The 26,179-nt window shown below is 34.8% G+C and overlaps 1 protein-coding gene across 5 annotated transcripts in view; it reads left to right on the forward strand.

The window, feature by feature from the left end:
• Positions 1 to 26,179, forward strand: part of NAALADL2 (N-acetylated alpha-linked acidic dipeptidase like 2) — a 1,155,955-nt gene that overhangs the window by 219,623 nt on the left and 910,153 nt on the right. For all 5 annotated transcript variants that reach the window (XM_054700373.1, XM_054700375.1, XM_054700374.1 and 2 more), the window contains one exon: positions 3,482 to 3,589. The gene's annotated coding sequence lies outside the window, so the exon portion shown is untranslated. The remainder of the gene's footprint in view (positions 1 to 3,481; positions 3,590 to 26,179) is intronic.

Raw genomic sequence — 26,179 nt, forward strand, 5'->3', positions numbered from 1 at the left:
GTTCAAGAAGCACAGTTTAAAACAAATGAGTTACAGTGTAATATTTAACCACAGATCTTAAGGCTGTGACTGAGACATATCTCAGCTAGATTCCACACTGGAGAGCCACTGATCTAAATACTGATAATTGGTAATCTGAATTGATAATCTAAATATTGGTAATGGACCATACAGAAAGTATTATAGGCTTATGGGTCAGACAGTTTCCATTGTAACAACTCAGCTCTGCTGTTACAATAAAATTTCGTTTACCAAGCAGACAGAAGGCTGAATTTGGCCAGGGCTTGTGGTTTGTCTATCCCTAATTTAATAAATCAGGTAAGGATTTATATCTTTCGTAGTTCACAAATCATCTGTATTCTCTTTGACAACTGGCAACTATGAACAAAACTTTGAGTTGGAGCTGTGGAGGATATATAAAATATAATATCATATGATAAGTATAAATCTGATTTTGCTTCTTTTCTTCAAGAGGTCACAGGTTAGTGTAGTATGGCCTTGGAGAAAAATAAATGTCTAGACTGTAATAGATTTTATGATATTGGTAAATAATGGATAATATGTAGACCCTAAACAGAAAAGACTAAATATCTTAGAAAGGAAAACTGGCAAGAGTTAATATGTGGAACCAACATTCTGTGATTTTCCAACATGTAGTAAGATCTGTGATGTGAAAAGAATTGGAAAAGTTGAGTCCCAGATACCGTGTAACCAACTTTTATTGTGCATACTCTCAGTACTGGCACAGTGATAAATCCCGGGGGCACAGCTAACCAAGGCATAGTCCTTGTTTTCAAGAATCTGAAATGTTAAGATTAAGATATTAAAAATCCCCAAGTTATATACAAGTAATTGGAATGATATATTTAGCTCATGCTGGCCATTCAATGAATATCAAATTGACAATGAAATTCATGTGATTGACAACAGAAAATTTGCTAGTTCTTGAATAGTAGAATGGCTTAAAGAAAATTGTCTTAGGAAAAGTGAGTAATCATCTTCTTTATAAGCTAATAAAATAGCCATATTAAAGAAAGGTTATTAATAAATATATTACTTCTGCAGAATTTTTGTAAATTGGAAATAGTGTGTTGTAGGTTATCTGTTTTTGTTTTTACTTATTTGTTTATAATAATTTAAAATAACTGAATTTTTGTACTGAGTCATCATTAGAACTAAAGATAATTTCCACAGAGTTTTACCCTTCTGTTTTTCTGGTACAAGTGCATACCATTTAAAATTTAGAGAAAATTTTAGAGAAAATTTCTGTTTAGAGAAAATTTCTCCATAGAAAAATGGAGAATTTAATTTCTGAGATTTTAATTCCTAAATCTTTAGATATAGGGTCTAGATGGGATCTATAATCAAATCAAATAAAATACCTACTGGGAGCTGATAATGAGCATGTGAATGAAACAATCTCTAATTTTCTATTTCCAGAATTCAGATAGTATTTAATACTTTAAAGGTCTACAAGGTACTATTTCAGGCAAATTTCCCTAATAAGAACATTTGAAAATCACATCTTTAATAATATATCTTATTATTAGAAACTAGAGTTCATTTCTTTCAGTAAACAAAACCTTAAATATGGAGTTAGGGAAAAAAAGTTTGTTAAAGGCATGGTGTTAGACAAGAAGACATGAAACTTTTCAGCTATCTATACCAATATATGTAATTTGGTTTTTAATCAAATGCAAGGATGCAGATGGAAACATGCCTTTTTTATCCATTTAGATAACAAAGGGAGGGTTAGGAGTTCTCTTGTGAGTTAGCATTGCTGTGGCTCATAGATTGGAGACTAAAGTCTCTTCGTGAGCACTCCTGTTCCATTTTTGTTATGACTCTTTCATTGTCATTGTTGAAGGAGAGCAAAGCCTACATTTGTATTAAGAAAAACTTGATCTCTTGTACAATCTTAAATAAAAATTGAGAATTGAATAGTGATCTTTAATCCCTCCAATTGGTAGTGGTGAAGGATGTCCTGAGCAAACTCCATACAGGCTTTGTGGACTCCACCCCCACGACACTGGGAACTACAAATCCCATGATCACCAAAGGAAAGGTTGGGAGGACCTGAGGGCAGAGTTAAGCAACTAGGCTTTACGTTTGGGTATTTAACTGTGGCTGGGGGGCCGCTGGCTTGGCCATGAGGCCTGCTAAGATTTTGCCAGCTCAGCAAGTCATTGGGATTCCAGGTCAGTGGAAAGGGTAGGACACATTTATGAACTTATCTCCCACTTTTTCTCCCTGTTTTCAACCTTTTGTGTGTGTCTACAGGTTAGCATTCATAAGTCCCCTCTAAGCACGTGGGTGAGTACCCACAGTCAGGAAACCCCATTTTATATTGGGGTTTACCCTGTAACACAATTTCTTATCTCTCTTATTCTCAACAAATGGGATGTTCTAAAATGTCTGGGGCTGTTTGTGTGTATGTGTCTATACTGATAATGTGATGTCTCTAATCTGGAACCAAGGATTTTGTTTATTAAGTGAATCCAGAAAGCTTATAAATCATGCATTAATCAGTTAGGTTATTCTTATCAAAAAACTCTAAAATTTGTTTAAAAAAAGAAAAGTGGACTAGGAGTTCCAAATTGGGTGAATCTACAGGATTTACCTTAAAAAACTTTTCTTGCAAAAAAAAGGAATTTAAGATAAAAAATCAGAAATTATAATTGATAATTAAAAAATTACAGAAATAACCCTAGGTTAGATAGGTGTTCAGTAGAAGAGTCAGGCTTTTAGTCCTAGATATACTTTCTACTACATGTCTATTCTTTAATTAACCTTATGTCCCCAAAATAGTAAGAAGTCACTTTGTATCCAGTTAATGTTTCCTCTGCTCTCTTTCATTGTGTTTAGTAGGGTCTGGGGAAGGTAAGTGTGCTATTTATACTAGCTAAATTAAGGTGAAGCTATAAAAATCAGAGCGAGAGGAAAAATACTTGTGTGTTTGTATATAAATTTGTCCTTGAAATAAAATGCTGTGCTTTGAAAAACATGGCTATGCATTCTTTTTTTTATTTATAGATTTATTTATTTAGGCATATGAGAGCTGGGGTACAGGCCAGAGGTGTGGGGTGTGAGAGGATTCACCAGAGACAGAGTGGGGGAATAGAACAGGCACATCGACAGCAGCACACTGCTGAGGGGAGCAGTGGGCAAGTCAGGAGAGGTCTGCTGTGCCATGTGGGTGAGCAGCAAATCTCCATGTTTGGGGATCAATCTCATGCTGCAGAGGCTGCGGGCAGCTTCATAGGTTGCAACTTGCCACCTTACACCACCAAGGAGGCTCCGTGTCTATGTATTCTTGACTTCCCAAAAAGGAACAAAGAATTCAGTCTGGTTAAATTAAAAGAACTTATAAAATAACTCTAGAAAGCATTAACCAAAAACTAAAATTCAGGTGGAAATTGATAAATTGTCTCTCACAGATCCCATTTTAAGTTGATCATCTCTGTTTTTGATTTATGAACAGGAAATGAGCTTTGACTATTAGGCACTTGGATGAAGAGCTGGGGTTCAGCTTTTCAGAGTCCTATAACCTGTGAAGACCCTCTGGTTGCACCAGGATCTTTTGATTGAAGTAAGACCTAATTATTTTAATTGGAATGTAAGATTTTTACTATTTAATCTACTTTTAATAAGGTGACTTGGCATACCTTGATAATGTGCCAATTGTTGCTAATTTTGAAAATAAAAAAGAATGTGAGCATTATTTTGTGGCAAAGTCTAATGTAGTCCCATTCCTATTAATCTTTTATTTCATGGACTTGAGCCCATTTTCTCTGCATAATATCCTCTAAATATTTTAATTTCTGTGTGACTGTTGAAATTGTTACAATTACTTTGGTTTTTGTGACATTGATACGTCTTAACACAATTTAAAATTTTATTATTAGTCTCATTGATTTTTATTTAAAAGTGATGACAACTATGCATTTTGTGTCTAGTAGATCATGACTTTGGTTCTGTTTTTTTTTTTTTTTTAACATTGATTTATTTATATAAGAACTGGAGTACAGGCCAGATGTGTGGGAGAGTGAGAGGATTCACTAGAGACAGAGCGGGGAACAGAACAGGTAGACTGACTGAAATAAGCTGCTAAGGGGAGCAGCAGGTGAGACGGGAGAGTTCTGCCATGCCATGTGGGTATCTTTCTGGCAGGCTGGGATCGAACCCACACTGCAGAGTCCGTGGATAGCTTCATATTGCTGCACTCAACTGCCTGTGCCACCAGGGAGGCTCTGCATTGTTTATTTATTACAAGTTTGTCCAGGTCTGTTGAACATCCATACATATATGGCCACACAAAGACTGATCTACCATTTAGGTATTAGAGTTTGAAGGCATGGCCTAAAGGAAGTTTGTAGTTCTTCCTGGAGTGCTTCTATTTTGGACACATGATACCAGTGTGTGATTAGAATACTTTTTTCTATAGAGCACTAGCTGCTATTAATGTTCAAATGCCAGTTCAGGCTTACTGAAGTTACAACTTTACATAGCATGGATGATACCAAAAGCACAGAAGACAGCACAGAACCAAGAGCTAGGAAATCTGATCAGACCCAGCATGGCCATAAACAAATTTTAAGAACTTGGATGCATTATTTAACCTTCTGAGTATTCTCTTGGTTCTGAATATAAGGGGTTAAATCAAATAAGGAAAGTGTGACAGATTAGAGTACCTTGATGATTAGTCATATGATACAATCATGTGAATTGAATCTGTGAGAATAGGAAATGGTGAGGAATGGTGGAAAAAAGACCATGTCTCTTTAAAGTTATTCAGACTCAGTCATTTTAAAGCCGGTCATATAAATAAATTATGTGGGTGGGTATAGGGAAACTAGAGGAAGATTGACTGTAGCCATTGGATTGAATATTCTAAGTTCGTTTCTAACTGAATATATGGAGGCAATTTTGTTAGCTATGTGAAAATCACTTCCAATATTGTCTAACATCCATATATGTTCCTTTTTCATAAGTAAACCAAAATAAGTAAAATATGAATAAATAAATTGGGGTTTGAATTTCACTTTGATTTTCTCAGTAGTGTTAAGGAAAAATGTAATTTTTTACCTTGAAATACTTAAGTGATTTAATTTTTTTCTGAGATCTTTCTTTTTTATAAATTTGACCTGGAATGAGAACTTTGAATCTGTATTATAATCCAAGAGTAAACTCTTGCATGTAAATTACATGTTAGCATCTTCTCTCTTTTTTTTTTTTTAAAGATTTATTTATTGATTGATTGATTTATACATACAAGCACTGGGTGCAGTCAGAAGCACGGGAGGGTGAGAGAATTCACCAGAGCCAGAGCGGGGAGCAGAGCAGGCAGAAGGACCAAAGTACACTGCTGAGGGGAGCAGCGGGCGGCAGGAGAGGTCCGCGCGCCATGTGGGACCCTCCTCTGGTGGCCGGGGAGCAGCCAGGGATCGAACCGGCCCTGCAGAGGCTGCGGGCAGCTTCGCAACCCAGCGCTCAACCGCTGCGCCACCGGGGAGGCCCAGCATCTTCTCTCTTAATTGATATTTTCACTAAAAGTCATGTGAACAGCTCAAGTTAGTTATAGCACCTCTTTGAGACTAATTTCATGATTCTTTAAGAAGTACTTTCAAAGTTCCAGTTTCTTTTGATTAAAATTTTAACAAATATCTTAATACATGTTATTTTATATAGAAAAAATGAAAGCCAATTTTAATAAGTGTGTTTTCAAACATAATTTTCTAACTCCATCAGATTTTGTTCTTTTGTTTTTCCTTTCTTTATCTTGATGACATATTTATCTCTTTTTATCACCTTTTACTGCATTTCAAACCTATTCTTTAGCTGAGAAAATTAGTACATTTTATCAGATGCTAATGGCAATTAGGCAACAAGCCTACTCAAAGATGGGAAGAGAGCCAAGTCAATGTACTCTTAGGGTCTTATCTATTCTCTTTGGCTCAATTTACCTCAGAATTTATGTCTACAAAAAAAAAAAAAAACAAACTAAACCCATGACTATAGTGAGCCATGTGTGTTATTTTAGTGTTCAAGGATGAATTACAAAGAAGTGGGATCTCTATGTCTTTCTTTGGCCCTTCCAATAGCAACCTCTTTATTTTACTTCTTTGATTGCTCATTTCATGATCATATAGGTATATAAACAGATTCAAGATACTTAGGTAAGATTGTCGTGCATTGTGTGAGGTATGCTTTACTTTTCAGGCAATTTTTACATGTGTTAGAAGAAACTATTACTGTCTTAAGATAAATTATCTCAAAATAATATGTTACGAGGTTTTTGATAGATGCCACGTTCCAGCCACATTGTAGTGACTTTAACTATTTGTTGTATATTTCTTTGGTAGGCAAGTCAAAGCTGCAGTACTTGGAAGTTAGTGCTCAAACTGATCAGAACTGATTAGATGTATTCCTTGACTAACCGAGAACATCTACCATTAAAGAAAAATGTCTGCTTTTGTTCCCAAATACCCGTGTTGTCTTCTGAAGGCATCACATATCACAGACAATAAGAACAAATATATAAGGGAAGATGTTAACACATATAATTTAATGTAAACTATACAGAAATATATTCTAATAATTTATATCTTATCTTGTGTTATAGAGGGATATTTTTTAACTTTCATTTTTTAAAAGGTAATATTTTTTATTTATAAAATAGCTGGAGTACAGGCCAGAGGCCTGGAGGGTGAGAGGATTCACCAGAGACAGAGTGGGGAACAGAACAGGCAAACTGACTGAAATACACTGCTGAAGGGAGCAGTGGCCGAGTCACGAGAGGTCTGCGGTGCCATGTGAAAATCTCCCTGGCTGGCTGGGAATCGAATGCCTATTGCAGAGGCTGCGGACAGCTTCGCAGTGCTATGCTCAACCTGCTGCGCCACCAGGGAGGCATTTTTTTTTTTTTTAAATTTATTTATTTATGCATACAAGAACTGGGGTACAGGCCAGAGGTATTGGTGGAGGGTGAGAGGATTCACCAGAGACAGAGTGGGGAACAGAACAGGCAGAATGACTGAAATACACTGCTAAGGGGAGCAGTGGGCAAGTCAGGAGAGGTCTGCTGCACCATGTGGGTATCTCCCTGGCCTGGGATCAAACTCATTCTGCAGTGGCTTTGGATAGCTTCTTAGGTTGGGTCTCAACCCCTTGTGCCACCAGGGAGGCCTAGAAACATTTTCTTAAAAAAACTGTTAAAGATTTTCTTTTTCTTTTAAAGGTATAAGTTCAAGTATGTTTATCTTGTTTATCTTGAATGCTTTGGTAACACGTAGAGACTATGGACAAAGCAGACATCTAATCAACAAACACAATTATTTATTATCTTTCTAGACTTAGAGAATTAATGACAGGGGTGTCTAATCCATTGTTTAGGATTCTGACATGAAAATAAAATAATGCAAGCTTCTAAATCAAAGTAGTTAATTGCCACCTTTCTTATTGTACCTTATCAGTATTTCTGAAAATAAGAATCCTCAGACTTGAATTCCTTTCATGGTACAGAAGATGCTCTGATATGCATTTAACATAAGTTCACCTTTAGCATTTGACATTTATTAGTCATGGTTTTCCAAATGAAGTGTTTAATTAAAATCAAAGTGCAATTGTTTTTAATAACCCAGAAAGAATGAGTATGAATTAAATTTAAAAAATAGCATGATAGTGGATTTACGGATACCATAGCTCCTGTGTGAATACTGCAATTGTTTGAAAAATTTTATGAAATATTCTTATTATCAAAATCTAATTTAAGGTTTAATGATGCAGTAAAGTTGAGACGTTCACAAAGAAACCAGAATAATAACAGTAAAATTTAGCCATAGCTCAGTACAATCTAACCAAAATTTTCTGGTCAATTAGATTTGATTGTGTTAAACAGTGACAAACTACAAAAGTAATTAGAAATTACATATTAGTAAGTGTCTGGATGCTGAGGCCTGTTAAAGGCATTTTGTGCTGTCTGAAGTTTGCTACCCATTCCTGGATCTCTTTAAAGCAAAGTGGATGCAATTATCACAATTTTTCTTGAAAAGGTTTTTACTAAACTGCTTAATAAATGTGATTTGTCCTAGAATTTACTCTCTCTTTATTTTCCTTAAGAGTAACAAGAGTAAAAGGGTGCAAGAGTAATAAAAAAAAATCAGGCTGTTAAATGATCTAATAGCTGCAATTCAATGGAAAAATAAAACTCTTTTCCTAAACAACCTTATACTACTCAAGAGCTGTGTATGTCTAACACAACAGATTTAAGTAGTCTAGTCATTATTCTAAATTCCATACAAGGGAGACATAGGGAGGAACAAGGACAGAAAAAGTCCTGAGATACATTTTATCTGTATTTAAGTATCCTCTATCCAATGTAATTTCACCTAAATAATAATTTTTTGGTTTATCTATTTACCGTAAGAGTAGCTAGGTTAGGAAAAGACTTATAGACTATTTAAAAATACATTTTAATAAAATAAAAATATTTTGACATCAATATTTATGTTATACACTTAACTAATATAAAGTCCATAAAATATTTTACATGTAATAAATATTTGAGTTCCACTGTACCGTTTCTGTTAGAAATGTTGTTGGTATTATTAGAATCTATCCTTAAAGCTGAAATTATATCAAATTACTTTTTATATTTTCTTTAAGAATGTTATATTCTCTCAGAGAGAATACTTAAACTAGATTCCTTTCTAATGAAATGAAAGAAAAATAACCATTAGTTTCCTTCCTAGGGAAATGAAAGAAAAATATTCATGTAGGGAACAAAAAAGTCAGCCATTAGAAACTAAATGATATTTTAAAGGGGGAGAACTCCAAGTCATTAACTTTTTAGTTATTATCAGATAAATCTATAGTTATATATCTCCTGCTAATTTCCCAAGCTTTTAAGGTCTTTGCATATAGTTTTGGTATAAATTTTAAAGATATCAAATTTTAACCATATAAGCAGTTTGGCAGCATTTCATTTAGTACTTGATGCTGAAAATTATCTTTACATAAGTGGCTTCATTTCCTTATATAACTAAAATAAAACTGTAACATTTCCCTGCAAATTTGACATATGGTCTTGTGTTAACTTACATGGTATGAATTTCATACTTGTATGTATGTGAAGTGCTTTCATGTCCTTGAAACATCTTTTACTATTTCTTTTTCCAAGAGAACTATTTGTAAAATTGAATTTTTTCAAGCTGAATGCTCACCTTTAAATAAAAATTTCTTTGTGTTGTTGTGAAACTTTTCTGATTTCCCATATCCTGATATATAAAACATTTATACCCTATGTAAATGTTTTAATATTTTTAAAAATACTGGAACATTAGTCAATTTCATACAAATATTTTTGGTGAGCCAATTAAATGCCAGATACTATATTGGGTACTGGAGAAACAAAGATAATTATATTATAGCAATTTCCTAAAAGGGTATTCACTGTTTAGTGGGATTATATATCATTACAATATAGGGTGATGTCGTAATAGAAGCATGTGAAAGTGGCACAAAGGTATAAGTGATTTAAAAAAAAAACACTTATTCCCAATTCAGATTAAAATCTTTGGCTTCAGATCAAAATACTAGGGCAATAAATTTCTTAGAGTTAAAAAAAGGATACAGTCCTATCAAATAAGATAACAGAATTACATATATGCTTTTTACTATGTTAACATTAAAATGTAAAAATAGGTATTTATTTGAAATTATATAATTCTTTTCATTTTACATAATTACTACTATTTAAACAAAATTACAAATAATGTAGAAATTAGTAGTAATTAACAGAACTGGTAAAAAATAGTATGTAGAGATATATTTTTATACCATTTCATTCTGTCCTCTAATATAGCAATTTATTGAACTATTTGAATTTATATGATTGGCCAGCATTTTTACACATTTCAATAGCAGTGACAATGATAACCTTCTTATAGGCATTGATCTAAAGGGGATACATATTTTCTTCTATAAAGTTAAAAATCTCAGTAAGTCCTTCCACACATTAAGGAAATTGAAAAATGATCAAAATTTTTCATTATGAAATGCCAGTTTTACAGGTGGGCAAAACACCCCTTTCTAGCAGTGTTTTACATAAGATGTACAGGGAATTTTGCAGATTTTTTTTTTTTTTTTGCATTTTCTAAGACCAGAAGTTTATAAGCTATTGGGATTAGTTAAAGTTTACATTTATGAAGAAGGCTGGCAAGATATCAGCAGAGTGAAGATAATTGGCTCAACTATTCCATGTGTTCATAACTAAATTGTTGCACAACAAAGCCAATACCCCCTAAAAGATAAACAGATAACACAGTATATATCAGGAGCAACTGCATCGCAGAAAGGGGTAAGGAAAACTGTAACTGAATAGTATTTGCAGTAATGCCAGGCAATAAAACCCATGAGAGGCCAGTAAAACCCTGGCCAGCCGGGGATCGAACTCTTGCTGCCAAGGCTGCACATAGCTTCATGGTGCTGTGCTCAACCCTCTGTGCCATTGAGGTGACATATCTTTTACAACATTGTATGTGATCCTGAAGCATATGATCATACCTCCTCAGATGCATGTCACCATAGGGCACAAACCACCAAGCCACCCATAGTCCTTCACAATGTCACAATGGTCCATTGGGACCGCCACACTTTCATCTCCACCCACCACCTATCCTTCAAGTAATCTTAATTACAAAGACAGATTTCTAGAGTCTGTTACTGGGTTGGTTTTGATTGATGCTTTGTCACTTTATATTCCACACATCAATGAAAACATATAATATTTTTCTTTCTCCTTCTGACTTATTTTGCTTAGCATTTTTCTTCTCCAGTTCTATCCATGTTGTCAACATGGCAAGAGATCATCTTATTTGATAGTTGAGTAGTATTTCATTGTGTGTGTGTATATATATATATCACATTTATTTATATTATATTTTATATATTTTACATCATTTTTCATTTTTGCACAATGTATGCTTTTTTATCTTGGTTATAGTCCCCATACAATCTCCACCCCCCTTATTTTGACCATAATACCTCCTACCCACCCCCCTCAGTATTGTGTCTCTGGCTTATTGATTTTGATTTTGATTATAATTAGTCTTTCTCCTGGTCCCTTATTTAGGTTTACTAAATTCCTGCTATGAGTGAGAGCATCTGGTATTTTTCTTTTTCTTTCTGGCTTATTTTGCTGAGCATGATCCCTTCCCGCTCCATCCATATTGCTGCAAATTAAATGAGTTTATCTTTTTAGATTGCTGAGCAGTATTCCATTGTATATATGTACCACATCTTCTTGATCCAGTCATCTATTTTTGGGCATTTGGGTTTTTTCCATAGCTTAGCTATTGTAAATAATGCTGCTATAAACATAGGGTTGCAGGTGCTCTTCGGAATTAATGTTTCTGTGTCCTTTGGGTAAATACCTAGGAGTGAATTGCAAGTCATATGGACGCTCCATCTTTAGTAGGTTGAGGAATCTCCACACAGCTCTCCATAGTGGTTGGGCCAGTTTGCACTCCCACCAACAGTGCAGGAGGGTTCCTTTTTCTCCCCATCCTCGCCAACATTTGTTGTTGCTAGTTTTTTTAACATGTGCCATTTTCACTTGTGTAAGATGTAGCTTTGATTTGCATTTGTAATCAAATGCTTACAATCAAAGCATTTGATTGTAGCTTTGATTTGCATTTCCCTGATTGCAAGTGATGCTGAACATTTTTCCATATGCCTGACCATTCGCATTTCCTCTTTGTGAAGTTCCTTTTTAGCTCTTCTGCCCATTTTTTGACTGGATCATTTTCTTTGTTTTTGTTGAGACTCTTCAGCTCTTTGGAGATTTTTGTGATCAGTCCTTTATCTTTAGTGTTGTGTGCAAAAATTTTCTTCCAGTCAGTGGGGTGTCTGTTTGTTTTGGTTACTGTATCTTTTGCTATACAGAAGCTCTTTAATTTGATGTAGTCCCAGCTGTTTATCTTTGCCTTCGCTATCACTGCTTTGGGTGATGAGTCTTTAAAGATGTTACTGAGGTGTATGTCATGTAGTGTCACCTATATTTCTTTCTATATATTTTATGGTTTCAGGTCTTATGTCTAGTTCTTTAATCCATTTTGAATTGTTTTTTGTACATGGTGTGAGGCAATAGCCAAACTTCATTCTTTTGCATGTAGCGACCCAATTTTCCCAGCACTATATTGAACAAACTTTCTTTGTTCCATTGCATATTCTTTGCTCCTTTGTCAAAGATTAGTTGACTGTAAATCTGGGGGTTTATTTCTGGGTTTTCTATTTGGTTCCATTGATCTGTGTAGATCACATCTTCTTAATCTACTCTCTTCACCTTCTGGGATACTCATTATCCATATGATGCTTTTCCTATTGGAGTAGAATAAACCTTCATTTTTACTTTGTATTTCTCTTTCTTCTTTCTCTTGGATCTTTTGTACATTAAGACCTTTAAGGTCACTAACTCAGTCTTCCATTTGGTCTGGTCTGCTTCCAAAGCTCTCTGCTCATTTTTTCGTCTTCTCTATGACCTTTTTGCATTGTGCAACTTCCCTACTTAAGTTGTCAATTTTTATTTCTGCTCCCTAATTGGTTTTCTCATCATTTTCATTTATTTTCTCATTTTCATTCATGACAATTTTGAACTCCACCTGAGAGGAAGATAGGGTCTTCCATATATTGGTGGTTGGACTTAGAAAGTTGTACTCACCTCATTTTATCATATTCCCTTGAAGTCTCAAGTGTTTTTTGTATTGTGATTTATTTGTCTTCCCATTTTGTTGTTTTAGATTGTGTCCTCAGTAGTCCTGTGCTCTCCAGCAGTAGCAAATTGTTACCTTCAGAGTAAGTCCAACAGAGTATTTTGAGATGAGTTGGATGCCACTTCTGACTCCCCACACTGGCCACCAGCAACCAAGGTGCAGGTAGATTTACTGAAATATACTCCTAAGGAAGCAGTGGGCAAGACAGGAGAAGTCTGAGGTGCCATGTGAGTTAGCTTCCTCGCTGGGGGTCAAACTTGTGCTGCAGTGGATGTAGATTGCTTCAGAGTGCTGAGACTTAGCTCCTTGCACCACCAGGTGCAAAGAAGCAAAGATATGTGTTTATTCTTGTGGTGACCCAGAAGAGAATACTGTGGCTAATTTCAACTAAGCATTTCTATCTTTTGAGGGGATGAAAAAGAATTGATTAGTTTACAAGTACTTGCCTGTTATATCAGGATTTGTAAAACTTGAACTCTCTATGTGCTTTTTTTTTTTTTTAAGATTTATTTATTTATTTATACAAGCACTGGGTACAGTCAGAAGCACGGGAGGGTGAGAGAATTCACCAGAGCCAGAGCAGGGAGCAGAGCAGGCAGAAGGACCGAAGCACACTGCTGAGGGGAGCAGCGGGTGACAGGAGAGGTCTGCGCGCCATGTGGGACCCTCCTCCGGTGGCCGGGGAGCAGCCGGGGATCAAACTGGCACTGCAGAGGCTGCAGGCAGCTTCGCAACCCAGCGCTCAACCACTGCGCCACTGGGGAGGCCCTCTATGGGCTTTTGTGTATTTTTTTCCACCTTGCCTGATGCTAGATTCCTTTCTGTTTATTTTATAGAATGGTCTGTTTTGCTTACTTATCTTCCTAAACCAGTTGTGTATGTCTTTCTGTCATTAAAATAATACAGTTGTCTGGATAGTCCTTTAAGAATTTAATCAGAATTAAGACATTTCCCTGATACTTATTTGTCAGAATTTCCAATCAAAATATCTGCTTCTCTATATTTATCTTTTAATGTATGCAATTCCTATTGGTAATATGTCCCCAAATATATAGCCAACTCTCTGCTGTTGCAATTCTGAGCCGTAACTTTGTTCATAATTTCATTGTGTAGGCAGAGGTTTTAAGCCTGTTGCCTGCTGTGTTTATTGATCTGTTTCTTATTAATTCCATATCAGACCAGCACACAATTCATGAATGGTCTTGGAGGGAAGAAACACACATATTACCATCAGCAGGAGATTGAAGTAGCCTTGCATTTAGAGACTCTACCAAGAGCCTTGTCTGTGTTGCGTAGCGTGCTTGTGAAGCACCGCAGTGAGACTTTTAAACAAATCAAAATTACAGCTTTCTTACTCTAAAATATAAATGTTTCTTTAAGGAATCATTTTGATATTTGCCTAAGGTTGTTTTCTCCTTCAGTTTGATTAGGATGTGAAATTTTCTAAGTCCAAATTAGGTGATTAGCCAAGCAGTGTTCAGTAATGTTCAGTCTTAGCTCTCAAATGTGCTTTTTCCATTTCATGTCTCTGCTGAGTGTCTGGACTTCTACTATATATTCTCAGCCAGGCAATGCTCAATTATTCTGATGTCACCTCTGCTCCATCTACTGGAAATGATGATTTTACTATGTACACTCTTTAGCAAAAGCACTGTTTTTATAATGGCTTTTTAAGAAAGTTTGTCAAAAGCATGGTGACAAAGAACATTAAAGTTATTTGGCTAAATTGAGAAACCTCAGAGTAGAATTAAGATGAAACTATTAAATTAATCCTATTCAATTGTGTTCAGATAGGCAGCCAGCGCAGTGTTCTGTCATGGAAAGATAGAGGATTGCTTTGCATTGAGGGAGAAGCTGGTAGATGAGGGCAGACAAGTAGGTGAATTTTGAAATACAGCGAGTGCTGCAGTGTTCAATTTGCTCTGTTTCCTGATCTCACAGCTACAGCAAGCTTTGTTCTCAGGCACACCCTGACCTCTCTTACTTCTTTGCCTTTAACCATGTTCTTCTTTCCTCTTAGAGCCATATTCTCAACCTTTCTTACCTGGATAACTGTTTTTCAAGATTCCTGACAGTTTCCTATTACTTCTGGACATTAAGAAGGGCTCTTTTCTGTGTGTCCCTATACTGCCTCAAATCTATTCTATTTTAGCATTTTCCACAAAATAATTGTCTATGTACATATATCTTTCTTCATTGGAATCTGAAGTCCTTGAAGACAACATAATTGTGTTGATGTGTTTATTATTTATGATCAATAAATTTTGGTAGGAAGGGAAGTCCCAAAATTTGGAGATAACTTTGCTTGAAAATTACTTGGATTTAAAAACTTCAGTCCAGAAACCTCCAGACAAAGAATCTTTGATTTGCATAAAAATGCTGGAAGATTTTGGGTGGGTGTTGTCAGTAAGACAAAAATACAAGGATACCATGGGTAGGGCAGCTAGTGAGCAAGGCTGGGACTTTTGTTAGAGAGCCAGAAAGAACGGCAAATAGAATGACTCAGGAACATTTTGGAAGTAAGTGTCTATGAAATGTGATGTCTTCACCATCTCTTTTAACTTTTCTATAGTTAGTCTCTATTTTTTCACATGTGATTTTAATTATGGAATATTTTTCCATAATTATTGTATAATTTTCTGCAAGATTGACTTAGAGTGAAAACAACAGTTTTCTTTTTTTTTTTTTAAAGATTTATTTATTTATTTATACAAGCACTAGGTTACAGTCAGAAGCCGGGAGGATGAGAGAATTCACCAGAGCCAGAAAAAGAACAGGCAGAGTGACAAAATACACTGCTGAGGGGAGCAGCAGGTGGCAGGAGAGGTCTCCGCGCCATGTGAGACCCTTGCTGGTGGCTGGGGATTGAACCTGTGCTGCAAAGGCTGTGGGCAGCTTTGCAGCCCAGTGCTCAACCACTGTGCCACCAGGGGAGGCCCTGAAAGCAGTTTTCTAGGAATACCTAGATCTAGTTTACAGTGAAAATCTCTGTACCTGCTGAATATCTGAGACAGGCTGATACTCAAGTGAATGAATGGAGAATTCTCAATCAAATGCAGGACAAATCAGTAAAGCAATTGTTTTTTTAAATCATAAATTGGAATTTCTAAATTAATATTTGCAAAGCATATGAGATTGAAAGGCTACTACCATTATTTCAACATGGAAGGAGCTGAGAGGGATTTTGATAAGCAAAATAAGTCAAAAGGAAAAGGAAAAAATGTCGATGGTTTTACTTATAGGTGTAATACAGGGAAACTGAACAAAGGGTCTGGAAAAATATAAAACTTGCAAGCTGACCATAGGTCTGAGGCATAGAGGAGGGGAGAGAGGAAAAGGGAGAGGAGTCAGAACAGGGGAGGAAAGAGCATAAAGGACTATGGTGAGGGTTCAAAGGTGCTATGATGGTGGGAGAACTATGAGGACTCAACCTGAGGGGAGAAGTCATATATTGTATGTAAACCAAGAATGATATAAAATAAGTTAATAATTTTTAAAAATAAAATACCATACACTTTAAAAATAGAACTCATTAAATGTTTTGAGTAAACAAAAAATGCTGACCACGGTGCCTCAGTTCCACATTTGAGAATGCTTTCTTTTCTTTCTTGATGAAGCACATATCTCTCCATGGTATAATGAATTTTATGTTTTCAAGGAGGCAACATGAATTTGTGAAAGAGAAGGGAGGTCACAAGTTTCGATTTTTATTATTTTGGATTTTTTTAACCTTAATTATGTTCAGAGTAATTAATGGAATAAAAATACATAAAACTAGCATAAAACTAGGGATATATCAATGGCAGAGGCTCAACGATCTTTCTCCTCCCCTATTTTCTGCACACTTGAAATAAGATATCATCAGCAACATTCCAAAGATGAAATAAACATAGAAGGAGGGGCCTCCCCGGTGGCACATCGGTTGAGCACTGGATTGCGAAGCTGCCCGCAGCCTCTGCAGCACCAGTTCAATCCCCAGCTGCTCCCCGGCCACCGGAGGAGGGCCCCACAGGGCGTGCAGACCTCTCCTGCCGCCCGCTGCTCCCCTCAGCAGTGTACTTCGGTCCTTCTGCCTGCTCTGCTCCCCGCTCTGGCTCTGGTGAATTCTCTCACCTTCCCGTGCTTCTGACTGTACCCAGTGCTTGTATAAATAAATAAATAAATAAATAAATCTTTAAAAAAAAAAAAAAGAAATAAACATGGAAGGAGTAGGTGGAGTACATGTAACAGGAGCACTTGAGGAAAGCAGGATGAATGCTTGAAAAGGGGGTTCCCCACACTTAGAAGACAAAATGTCCCTCTTTTCAGTGTTGCCTTAGATTTGCTATTGAAGTAGCATTTCCTTGTTATAATAGGCTGCTTGTTAGCAGAAGTCTGTCCAGGAACACAACTTCATCATTGTCCAGTCCCTGCTTTTTCAATCCTTGTTTATATTTGGAAGATTGCTATTGCCTGAATGTTTGTGCCCCTAAATTTCATACATTGAAATTCTAACCATAAGGTGATAGATTAGAAGGTGGCAGGAACCTGTGAGTGGTGAGTATGTCATGAGGTGGGGAGCTCATGAGTGGGATTAGTGCCCACATAAAAAAGATCCAAGCAAGTTAGTTTGTCCCTCTCCCTGCCTGATGACAGAGCAAGACCCTGCAGTCTGAGGACCAGAAAGGAGGTCCTCACAAGATGCAGAATCTGCCAGTGCTAATTGTGGAGTGCCTAGCCCCCGAAAATGTGAGAAATAAAATTGTTGTTTATAAACCACCCAGTCCCTTGGCATTTTGTTTTAATAGCCTGAATGGGCTAATACAATGATTTTTCCAGATTGTTGAATAGATTAACTGTCTTGCAAAATGAATGGATGTTCAGTCTGACTAGAATAGGGATGGCAACTTATTTTCATTTGGGTCATGAAAAAGCAGGTATCATTTTTCATACTGCTGTATCATTTAAAAACAAAAATCTAAGCAACAGTTTACAATGATATTAATTGTTTGTTTCCAGCTAGGACATAGCCACAATCTTCTGTTGTAAAATGCTTATGTCTGTAATTTACAAAAGGTTTGAGAAAAAAACGGTGTGTAGAAATAATTGCACCAGCAAACATTCTATCTAGTTATGATAAAAGTTGTTACAGCCACATGTTTTTTTTCTCTTGTCAGTAGAAAACATACAATCTGTTTCTCCAGAAATTTAGATTTAACTAAAATCTGTTTTGCATTTGTGCTACCAAAATTATTTGTATACTTGGCGCTGGGATTAGTCTACTATTAGCATTATTTCATAATGGCTACATTCAATGCTGGTGGTGTTAATTTGTATTCAGTCAGTTTTTCTGGAGTGATTCCGATGTTTTAAATATATTTGTTTTTAGATTGGAAAAAAGGATTATGTATCCTTTTCACAATTTACATGAAAATCCAGATGCAAATTTACTTGCCTGTGCAAACCCTTCCCATGCTTTCTGAGAGATAAAGTTCTTGTTTCCCACTTAGATTGATTTGAATATAGTGAATTACATTATTAATTGGTAAAGATAAAGTTATAAAAATGTGTTTCTTGCTTAAATTTTTGTTAGCTCTTGTAAAAGAGAAATTGCGTGTATTTCATACTTTGATAGCTTAGAGCTTCATTCAAGATAAGTTTTCAATTAAAGTAAATTTTTATCATCAATAAATATGTCAGTAGCAGTTCAGAAGCAGTGTGAAACCAACTATAGTAATATGCTTTTCCTAGGTTATGGAATGCAGTAATAACTCCTATTTAACTATTGCTTCATGGTCTACAACACATTTCAAGTGTATCTTATTTAAATAAAGTCAACCTCCTGCAAGATAAATAGAGCAGGAATATTTTTCTTCTATTTTACACACAAGACACCTGATACTCTAAAGTGTGAAGCAGCAGAAAGCAATGCAAGAGCTGCAAACACACCTTTTCATTTCTGATGTCTCCTTTACATCTCAATGTTAGTGAAGTCTATACATGGCATCACATTGTCCATCATTTCTCTGCTTTGCAAAGATGCCTTCCAACCCAGGAGCTGCAATTGTGATTCTGAAGTAGAATATAAAAATACAGCTGAACTTCTAACCTAATGGTAATTTCTCTGTCAGCTGATATCGAATGCATCCGTGGATTCACTCACACAGAGAAATCTTTCATTCATTCATTGAGGAACCATGATAGGAAGAGGGACTATGTGCAGTACAGATATTGAATGCAAAATTTAATGTACCCTTTGACTCATTTTTAGATTTATTTATATTAGAGAATTTAATTATGCATTGCATTCATCACTGAGAACTGGTCACAGGGTTTCAGCAAGGAAGGAAGCCACCTGTTCAACGTGTGACTGATCACTTAAGGGCTTCTGGCCAGGCTTTTTTGTCATTGTTAATTTCTGGGTGTTTATGTAGGTTAAGTTTATAATGCAACCAGCTCTAATGCATTTTTATCTATGACTTTAGGTGGCAATATTATGAACAAGGGTATTCATTTCTACCTAAGAAGAAATTTTATTTTCTTATAACTAAACTATACTCTTCTCTGAGTCTACATGTCCACTGTAATGCCTTCAAAGACTATAGTTATATACAACAACTTAATTTTTAATGTCCTATTGAAATTTTCAATTTTTTTTAAAGATTTATTTATGTGTACAAGTGCTGGGATACAGGCCAGCGATGCAGGGGGTGAGAGGACTCACTAGAGACAGAGTGGTGAACGGAACAGGCAGACTGACTGAAATACGCTGCTGAGGGGAGCAGCGGGCAAGACAAGGAGAAGTTTCTCCCTAGCAGGCCGGGGATTGAACTTGTGCTGCAGAGACTGTGGATTGCTTCATAGTGCGGTGCTTAACCCCTTGTGCCACCAGGGAGGCTCTGAATTTTATTATTTTTTAATGAAAAATGACAGTGACCCTTGGGGAAAAGTTTTTCTGTACATATTTTCTCATTTATTTTAGATTTCCTTATATGTGCCTATTGAAAAAAAAAATTACTTTGAGCTTATTTTGTTACATTGAAAGCATTTCATTTAAAAGTCTGACATTTAACATGTAGTGATTCTGAGAAACTACTGGGATATATTATTTTTAAACAAAAGAACTTGTAGTTCAAGCTATAATACAAAAAAAAATCCTTGTGCCTCTTTTTATTCCTCCAATTTTATGAGTGATGGCACATGAAGGAGAGGATGGTAAATTGGGAAGATTCTAAGGGTCATGTAGATGAAGCAATTCTTATATTTGCCATTTCAACCATTTTACATTAAATGCTCTGCTTAAAAAGCAATAATTGAATTAAGTCAAATATATATATATATATGTGTGTATTTGCTGATGGATACCATTGTTATGCAATTGTATTATTACAAGGATATAGGGTTATTTTTCTTTTATTCAAATCTTGAATGATTATGTATACTTTGGTAATTTCATGACTAGATTACTGACAATATTCTTTATTGCCTAGATGACCTGAAAATGCACACTTTTTTTTGATATTTGACAAAATGTGACGTTTGAATTTTAGTTTTGAATACCTGGAAAGTTCAATCTGAAAATATTTTGAGATCTTCACTTTACTTCATATAGTGTATCACCATTTATTTGTACTCTAAATGTATGTTGTTTTTTTTTTTAATATTTATTTTATTTATACAAGAGCCAGGGTACAGGCTAGATGCGCGGGAGGGTGAGAGGATTTACCAGAGACAGAGCGGGTAACAGAACAGGCAGACTGATGAAATACACTGCTGAGGGGAGCTGCGGGTGAGACAGGAGAGATCTGCTTGCCATGTGGGTTGCTCTGAGGCTGGCGGGGATTTAACTGGGACTGCAGAGGCTGCGGACAGCTTCACAGTACTGCGCTCAACTGCCTGTGCCACCAGGGAGGCCCTAAATGTATGGTTTTGATTCAGTTTCCCTTCCTGAACTTTTGAGCCAAATTTCTAAAACTTGGCATGAGAACTTCACTTGAAATAAACATCACTTACGTGTGCAAATCAGGTAATTACTCACACAGATACCTACCAATTAGTCAATTATTGATTCAATTAAGTGGATGTAAAGCTAATTTGAGGGGCAGAAAAATATGTCAGTTCAAATGAGGATAATCTAAAATTTGGCTTAGTGGTTACCGTCACTTAGCATAAAGAATCTTGATTCTCAGACAAATAAAATAATTTGGGCATAATTTTAGATACTGAAGGTAGTTATATATGTTCTTTTGTTCTGATTTTATCATATCAGTATTCTTGGTTCAGATCTTGAAACTCACGGTTGTTTCAAGGAAATATGGGTCATTTTTATACTGTTTTCTTTTTTCCCCATTTTGTTTTAATTATTTTTATTGCTGCTTTATTAAGCTATAATTGACATAAAATAAATTTAAAGTATACATCATAATGATTTGATGTTCATGTACATTGTGAATAGATTCCCCCCATATAGTTAATTAACATCCTGTTTATCACTTCACATATTATTTTTGGGTGTATGTTAGAACCTTTAAATTCTGCTCTGTCATACTATGCAGTATTTTCAACCATAATTACCAGGGGATCTTCAGGCTTTATTCATCTAATAACTGGAAGTTTTTATCATTTTACCAAATTCATCCTATTTTTCCTTATCACCTTGGCAAACACTTTCTATTCTGTTTCTATGAGTTTGACTTAAAAAGGATTCTACTACTATATAGTATTTCTATTTCTGTTGCCTGACTTATTTCATTTTACATTATGCCTTTAGGATCCAGCTATGTTGTGAATAATGTCAGCATTTCCTCCCATCTTCTTACTTATTTACCCATAGAAGGACACTCAGCTTGCTTCTAATTTACTTGCAGTAAACATGGGAGTGCAAATACCTCTTTGATATCCTGTTTTCATTTCCTTTGGATACATACCCAGAAGTGTGATTGCAAGATTATATGTTAGTTCTATTTTTTAATATTTTCAGGAAACTTTATATTGTTTTCCATAGCTGCTGCCAATTTATTATCCCAACAGTGCACAAGGGTTCACTTTTCTCTACATCCTTGTGAACTCTTGTTATCACTTATATTTTTTACGACAGCCATTCTAACAGGCTTGTGGTGATATCATAGCTCATGATTTGCATTTCTCTAAGAATTAATGATGTTGAACACTTTTTCATTTACCTGTTAGATATCTGTATATCCTCTTTAGAACAAAAAACAATGTCTGTTTAGTCCTTTAGCACATTTTTTATCAGATTTTTTTTTTTTTTTACTTACATGTTACTGAGTTGCTTGAGTTCTTTATATATTTTGGATATTAATCCTTGATCAGGTATATGATTTGCAACTATTTTCCCCTATTATGTAATTCCTGTTCATGTTTTTTGATGTTTCCTTTGCTATGCAGAAGTGTTTTAGTTCGATATAAATTTGGTGTCAAATTCAAAAATATCATTGCCAAGATTTCAAGGAGTTTTATGGTATCAGGTCATATGTTTAATCCTTTAATTGATTTAAAGTTATTTTTGGTGAATAGTGTAAGATAGTTCAGTTTCATTCTTTTGATGTGGCCATTCAGTTTCTGTAGCACCATTTGTTGAAGAAACTATCATTTACCTAAAGCATATTTGTGGCTCCTTTGTCACAAATTTGTTGACCACATATACTACAGTTTGTTTGGGAATCTCTATTTTGTTACATTGCTTTGTTGTTCTATTTTTATTCTAATACCATACTACATTTTAAATGTAGCTTGGAATTAGGGAACGGCATACTTCCAGGTTTGTACTTTCTCATTTTTCTAGTTAGTATTTTATTGTGTATATATACCATATACTCTTTATCTAGTCAACAGTAATTGGGCTCTTGGATTATTTCCATAGCTTGGCTATTGTAAATATTGTTGCAATGAACATAAGAGTGCATATGTCCCTTCAAGTAGGAATATTTACATTCTTTGGGTAGCTAGGAGTGGAATTATTGGGTAATATGGTAGATCTACTTTTAATGTTTTGAGAAACCTTTAGAGTATTTTCTATAGAAGTTGGACTAGCCTGCATTCCTACCAACAATATAGGAAGGTTCCTTTTCCTCCACACCATGGCCAATACTTGTTTCTGATCTTTTGATATGGGCATTTCTCACAAGTGTGAGCAGATATCTCAGTATGTTTTTGATTTGCATTTCCCTGATGATAAATCACTATGACTATTTATTTCATATGGCTGTTTCACATGCATAAGCCTTGTGTGAAAGTTTTAAAGTTCTTTTTAGCTCTTTTGCCTATTTTTATTGGGTTACTTCTTTTGTTGTTGGTGGTGATAGTGGTGTGTTATGAGTCCTTTGTAGATTTTGAATGCTAGCACTTAGTTAGATATGTGATATGTAAAACTTACCCCCCCAAGCAGTAGGGTATCCTTTTGTTTAATCAATAATTATAGTTTCTAGTCTATTGTAGAAGCTTTAGGTTTGTACTAGTTCCATTTGTTCCTTTTTTATTTTATTTCCCTTGCTGTTGTAGTAAATTTCAAAGATAACCCTGAAGCCAATTGCATCATTGTTTTTCCTATATTTCCTTCATGCAATATATGGTTCTGGCCTTATATCCAAACTTTGATCTACTTTTGTTTAATTTTAGTATATGCTTTGAAATAGTTTCATTCTTTTGTTTATGAGTTTTATATGTGGCTATCCCAACTTTATCCTCTCTTAAGGAGATACGTCCTTTCTTTAGGAGGTTCATCCAAAAATAAACATAGGCTCAAATAAAAAGCTGGAAAATAATCCTTCAGGTAAATGGAACACTCAAAAAGTCAGTGGAAAAGGTACAAGAGACTGAGATGTATAATATATAATGACAAAGAAATCAATAAATCAGGAAGACATAGCATCCTTAAATTTATAAGTACCATATGAAGGAGAATCAAAATGTAAAGGACATGTTAATAAATATAAAACCAAATGTGGACATCAATACAATAGTACCAGGGGACTATTCAGCACCCCAGTAACATCAATGAACAGATTACCCAAACAGAAAAATAATAGTAAACACCTGCCTTAAATGAGGAATTAAAACACAAGGGTGTAATAGGCAGTTATAAGTATTGCACACCCAAAAATTTCCTCCTTATGGAAATTTCTTGATGGTAGTTCACATGCTGGGCAAAAAAACAAGAGTCAATAAATTTAAGAAGATTGAAATCCTTTATGTATCTTCTCTGATCACACATGTATCAAACTAGAAATGAACCCCCCAAAAACATGAGAAAAAGCTGAAATATGTGGAGACTAAACAGCATGCTATTGAATGACTATTGGATTAACAAGGCAACAAAAGGAGAATTTAAAATGTACCTCTCCATGTACGAAGACACACTATACCAGAACCCATGAAATGTGGCAAAAGTAGAATTAAGAAGGACTACACAGGGATATAAGACTATGCCAAGAAACAAGAAAAATCTTAAACAATCTAACCTTATACCTTAAAGAAGTAGAGAAACAACAAATTAAATAAGAATCAGGAAAATGGAATAATAAAAATTAGAGCAGAAATAAATGAAATAGAAATCAAAAGACAGTTCAAAAGATTCATGAAAGCACGAGCTGGTTCTTTGGTAAAATAGCAAAACAGACAAACCTCTCATTAGGCTCATTAAAATATGTAATAATCAATGAATTATCAATGAAAGAGAAGTTCCAATAGCTATTACAAAGCACAGAAGATCATAAGAGATTTCTATGAACATTTTAATGTGAAAAAAATTAGAGATATATAAGAAATTAATAATTTCTTAGATTCATATAACCTTCCAAGACAGAATCAGAAGAAATAGAAAGCATAAACAGACCAGTTGCAAGCAAGGGAACTAAAATTATTATCAAAGCAGTTCCAAAATTACAAAAGTCCAGGACAAGATGGTCTCACTAGTATGTTTGACTACACCTTCAAAAATGCATTAATGAACTAAAAATAACTACCATTCTCAAATTCTTCCAAAAAATTGAAGAATACTCCAAAATACATTTTATGAGACCAACATTCCCCTGATATGGAAAGTGGACATAATATCACATAAAGAAAACTATAGACCAAAATCCTTGATGAACTCAGATACAAACTGCTCTATAAAATTTTGGCAAACTGAATTCAGCAATGCATTAAAAGGATCATATACCGTGGCCAAGAGGTATTTACTGCAGAGATGCAAGTATAGTTCAACATGCACAAATCAATCAATGCAATATGTCCTGTCAACTAATGGTGATAAAATTATATGATCATATAAATAAAATGAGATTTGAAATAACTTTCCTTCCTCTTCTATTTTTTAAAACTGTTTGAGAAATTATTCTATGAATTTTTTTAAATGATTGATATATTCTGATATATATTTACCCTGTTCTATTTCTTGTTGGGAAGTTTTGGGTGACTGATCCAAATTCATTATGATAGTAATTCATATATTTGGATTTTCTATTACTTTATAATTCAGTCTAATTAGGAATTTATCCATTTCTTCTAGATTGTTCTATATTCTGGTGAATAATCGTGGTAATCATGGTAGTTACCTTATGATGCTCTTTATTTGTGTGGCATCAGTTTTAATCTCTTCTTTCATATCTAATTTTATTTATTTGAATCATTTCTCTCTTTTTGATGAATCTACCTACAATTGTCTATTTATCTTTTATAAAACAGCTTAATTTCATTTATCTTTTTTGTCTTTTTAGATCTTGTTTCATTTATTTCCTGTCTGATCTTCATTATTTTCTCCATTTTACTTACTTGGAGCTTGGGTTTTTTTTTTTTTTTTTCCCTATATCCTTGAGGTATGAAGGAAAAGTTGTTTGAGGTCTTTCTTTTCTTATTAATGTAGGTATTTACTGCTGTGAACACCATAAATTTTGGTAGTGTATTTCCATTTTCATTATGTCCCAAGTTATTTTTAACTCTTTTTTTTTAATTTTTTCTTTGACTCATTGGCTTTCAATAGCATGTTGTTAAAACTGCATATATTGGTGGATTTTCCGGTTTTCTTATCATAATTAATTTTCAAATCATTGTGGTCAGAATAGAAGTTTGATGATTTAAATCTTATTAAGGCTTGCTAGTGGTCTAATGTATGATCTATTCTAGAGGATGTTCCTTGTACACTTGTGAAGCATGCGTATTCTGCTATTGGACAGAAAGTTTTAATTAAGTCAATTTGTCATAATGGTATAGTTTAAGTCCATTGTTTCCTAATTTTATGTCGGATTGTTGAAAGTAAAGTGCTGAAATCCTCTATTATTTTATTACTATCTGTTTTCCTTTAGATCTGTTTAATATTTGCTTTTATGTATTTAGGTGTTCCTATGTTGAATGGATAAATGTTTATATTTCTATTATCTTGTTTTGATTAATCTCTTTGTCATTATATAATG

The sequence above is a fragment of the Talpa occidentalis genome, unplaced genomic scaffold (genome assembly GCF_014898055.3).
Source record: "Talpa occidentalis isolate TD23 unplaced genomic scaffold, MPIMG_talOcc4v2.1 talOcc4.4, whole genome shotgun sequence".
Classification (NCBI taxonomy): domain Eukaryota; kingdom Metazoa; phylum Chordata; class Mammalia; order Eulipotyphla; family Talpidae; genus Talpa; species Talpa occidentalis.